Raw genomic sequence first — 4,704 nt, 5'->3', positions numbered from 1 at the left:
CTCTGACTCTGGAGAGTATTACTGTACAGCTGAGAATAATTTGGGAAGGAGAACATCTGGATCCATCTTTATTCATGTGACATGTGAGTCAAACAGCTTCTTCAGAAAGCAACATACAGCTAATAATACATTATTCAGTCACATATTCATATTTAATTTTGTAAAAACCAGGAACCGGTTTTGCTGATCACACCTGTTTCTTCAGCTGTGACTGCTGCCAGTCACAAAACCACCTCTGAAGTTTCCACATAATTATTCCTCATTTCAACACAACATGTCTCACTAAAGGAATCAATTGATAATTGTTTTCTAGATCCATGGAAACTTCCAGTAGCACTGACTGTCCCTGCTGTTTTTCTGGCCTTCATGCTCCTTCCTGCCTGGCTGTGGATTAGGTCAGCAGTTCATTTTCTCTGTAATTATATTTACCGTACTCTGCCTATGGACAAGATGATCAATTCCATGTCATGCGTTCAGTGTTTCATCAGTTTATTTGTGCTTTTATTGTCCTGTCAGAAGACGGAGGTCATTGGATCAACAGCGTGAAGCTGAGGGGGGGCCAGACAACAGTGCACAGGTGAGGAAGGAGAGTTCAGGTGCACCAGTACGAACAAAAACCTGCTGGTCAGACGTCAGAGTCACTGGTCACCTGAAAACTCCTCTGACAGACGTGTAATGTGCAGACTGTTTAGTGCAGACCCACATTAACCACATCCTCTGATCATTAGCACATCTCTGCTCTCATCCTTCCCTGTGTGCTCTCTTAAAGCTGGAAGGTAACGTGCAGCCTTTCAGACATGTCATGGAAATACTGTGGAAAAATCCTCTGAAGCAAAGACTGAATGTACTAATGTTCATTTATAAGGAACAGGATTTATTTACAGGCAGAAGACCTGAAAAATTTCCTTCCTTTTCCTTGAACAAATGAAACCAATGTTCCTGGTACAGGGTTAACTGGTTAATCTGGAGAACATGCAGCAACGCCTGCTGGTGAACTGTGGCCACTGCAACAACCTTACATCCCTGATGTCACAGTCTTCTCTGTTTGCTCTGCAGGTGGATCAACTTCACTACGCCAGCGTCCAATTCACCAGGAACCAGGAAGACAACATCTACTCCAACGTCAGCCCAGCTCAGCACCAAGCAGACAAGCAGGAGGGTGTAGTTTACAGTACTGTCCTCAGCAGAGCCGGTTCTGACCCGAGGTGAGCAGCTGGACCATTCCTGTTACTGTTCAATGGAACATATACATCTGTCAGTGTCAACTTCCTCATTGACTTCTTCTTCTTTTGCCTAATATTGGAACATTTCATTCCCGTACTCTCTGTAATTTGATCATTTCCTTCCCAGAACAAGACGTCCAGCAGCTGTGGAGGATCCATCCTCACTGTACAGCTCGGTGAACAAACGCTGCTGAGTGGGAACACACTGTGGCTCTGTGCTTTGGTATTGCTGCGTGGACTTTTCAGCAGATGAGAAAAATTAGCCCAAACATTAGAAACACCTCTCAGTGTGATACAGCTCAACAGCAACATCAACTACAGCAGCAGCTTGTAGCAGATGAGTTGAGAGGAATGCAAGCTAACATTTCTGCTGTGGAGGGTTTTGATGTGTTTAGGATTACAGAGGCTACGCAAAATGTTAATTTACACTTTAATTTGATGGATGGCTTTTAAGAAGTGCTGATTGCTTCATCACATCACACCTGTCCTGGCAGAAAAAGGTGATTAAGTCTGTAGATGTTTTAAACTAGAAGCAAATTCACAGCCTCACTAAGTATGCTTTAAACATTATCTATCTACAAACATTTTGGATAATTCTAATTAATAAGACAAACTATATCTAGCTGCAGTCCAAGGAACATGACAATATCACCTCTGCCTCCTTGTTCTCCAGTGAATCTAGAACATTTTGATCTCCTTGACCACAGAGCTCTGGCAGAAACGCTTCTACAATTAAAATCTATATCATGCTGCCTTGATATTTTACCAACAAATTTTTTTAAAAATGTTTTTAACAGCTTAGCTCCAGATGTATTGCAGATAGTTCTCTTCAGTCAGGGCAGTTTCCCCAGGCCTTAAAAACTGCTGTTATAAAACCTCTTCTTAAAAAGCCTAATCTAGATGCTTCAGCAGTAAGTAACTACAGGCCAATATCAAATCTTCCATTTTCCTTTTGGGAAAAATAATTGAAAAAGTAGTTTTTCAACAAATTCACCGTTTTATGGTGCAAAACAATCTTTTTAATGCACTCCAGTCTGGTTTTCACACACACCACAGCACTGAGACTGCACTTATTAAAATTTTAAATGATTTATATTTGAATAATGATGAATCCAAAACCTCTGTTTTAGTACTACTGAATCTCAGTGCTGCATTTGACACAGTTGATCATGATGTGCTGCTTGATAGATTAGAAACGTGGGTGGGAGTTACTGGCACAGTATTAAATTGGCTAAAATCTTACTTACAAGATAGAGACTATTTTGTCTGTCTGAGCGAACAAAAATGAAATATGGGGTTCCTCAAGGGTCTATTCTTGGTCCTCTCTTATTCAATATCTACATGCTGCCCTTTGCTCAGATTATGGAATACTACAACATTCACTACCATACCTATGCAGAGGACACCCAACTTTATATATCAGTATCATCTCATGATTATAGTCCTCTAATTTCATTATGTGTGTATTAATCAAGTCAAAAAAATGGATGTGCCAGAATTTTCTCCAGCTCAATACAGACAAGTCAGAAGTGATTGTTTATGGCCCCAAAAATGAAAGGACAAAGGTCATTGCTCACCTTGACTCCATGTCAGCTGCAGCTAATCCAGAATGCTGCTGCCAGAGTCCTTACAAACACCAGGAAACTGGACCATATCACACCAGTTCTCAGATCACTACACTGGCTTCCCGTTAGTCAAAGGATAGATTTTAAAATCTTATTGCTCGTTTATAAAGCACTAAATGGTTGTCGACCAAAATATATTCAAGATGTATTAGTTCCCCATGAGGTTTCCAGACCCCTCAGGTCATCTGGGACAGGTCTACTGTGTGTTCCCAGAACCAGAACCAAACAAATTGAAGTAGCATTCAGTTACTATGCTCCTCACTTGTGGAACAAACTTCCTGAATACCTGAGGTCTGCTCCAACTGTCAGCTCATTTAAATCAGGACTGAAAACACCGTTGTTTACTGCTGCCTTCAAATAATTGTTCTTCCTTGTTTTCTTAATGTGCTTTTACATCTTAATTTAAATCTTTAATTTAATTTTTTTTTTATTTTAAATGTTTTTGTTTTTAAATGCTCTTTTCCATGCTTTTAATGTAATTATATGCCTTGTAAAGCACTTTGAATTGCGTAGTGTATGAATGGTGCTATACAAATAAATATTCCTTGCCTTGCCTAATTACGTGCGCACACAGAGAGATGTCTACAAAATTCTCTGTCTCTTCTGTGCAGAATTCAGGTTTATATAGCTTGACAAGAAGGGGTGGCCTCATATTGGAAAAGACCCCACATGTTTGTTCAGGTGTCCTCTATCGTTTTATCAGCAAACAAGTTGTTGGCAGTTATTTACAGGCCTTTAAAACACAGGCCCTTAAAACACTAAACCCCTAAAAACTAAAAACATGCATTCTTTCGCCCAACACGACCACCTGTTCCATGCTCTGTAAACCCCCCACAGCATTAGGCTGGTTCAATAACTACGTGTCGAGCAGAACTCAGTCTGTGCAGATAAATAGTGTCTGGTCCACATCTCTAACAGTAACACATGGAGTTCCACAGGGATCAGTTCTGGGTCCACTTCTTTTTGTTATTTACATAAATAATCTTAATAATTTGTTGTTTGTAGGTGCAGTAGTTCCATTCAAATGTTCTTTGTCACATCACAGCTGTTCTGGCAGAAAAAGCCAATGAAGTCTGTTCAGAACATTCACTTCTCACTGGAAGCATCAACTTTCAAACCATGTCCAGTGGATAATTGAACACACTGGAATTAATCCCAGTGTCACACCATTCATCAGTGTGTGTCCAAAGCAGCTGCTACCAGTCCAGTGGATGATGTGTGTTACATGTTGATGTTTGGTTCACTCACTCATCCTCTGCAGTGATACTGAGTCAATGCACCATTCACTTTCATCAGCTTTTTTCTTTTCTTATTTAAATGACTGATAAAATGATGTTTTTGTTCCAGTGTTGTTACTAACAGAGCACATAACTCATCTGTGTCTCTATAAAGTTTATTAACATTTTAGTTTTCTGACCAACACAACTTTGTTAATATTTTAGTGGTTTTTGAAATGTGGTTTATTGTACATGTTAAAAATTAGAAGAAGGAAGTCTGGTGTATTTTGACACTGTGAGGTTTTTTCTTCTGCTTAGGGATGACTGAAAAGATCCTCTTCTGAAACCACATCCTTCTTCATAAATAGGATTCTTTACTGACGTGACAGACGGACCATGTTGTTGTGGTTTGGACTGTTCCAGGTTTGGATCAAGAAACAGAGTCCTGTTAACAGGTCAGAGTCGAAAATACATAATTAAACAAAATGGATCACCATGAGATTTGCAACTTACAGACCAACACAACTTTGTTCTAACTCCAGTCTTTACTAACCTGTGGCTCATTGTGCATATTAATGATGTGAAGAGGAAGGAAGTCTCATCAGCGTCATTTGCCGTCTGCTTTGTAAAGACAGAGGA

This window comes from Mastacembelus armatus, chromosome 1, assembly GCF_900324485.2.
Source record: "Mastacembelus armatus chromosome 1, fMasArm1.2, whole genome shotgun sequence".
Classification (NCBI taxonomy): Eukaryota; Metazoa; Chordata; class Actinopteri; order Synbranchiformes; family Mastacembelidae; genus Mastacembelus; species Mastacembelus armatus.
This window is presented reverse-complemented; position numbering follows the sequence as displayed.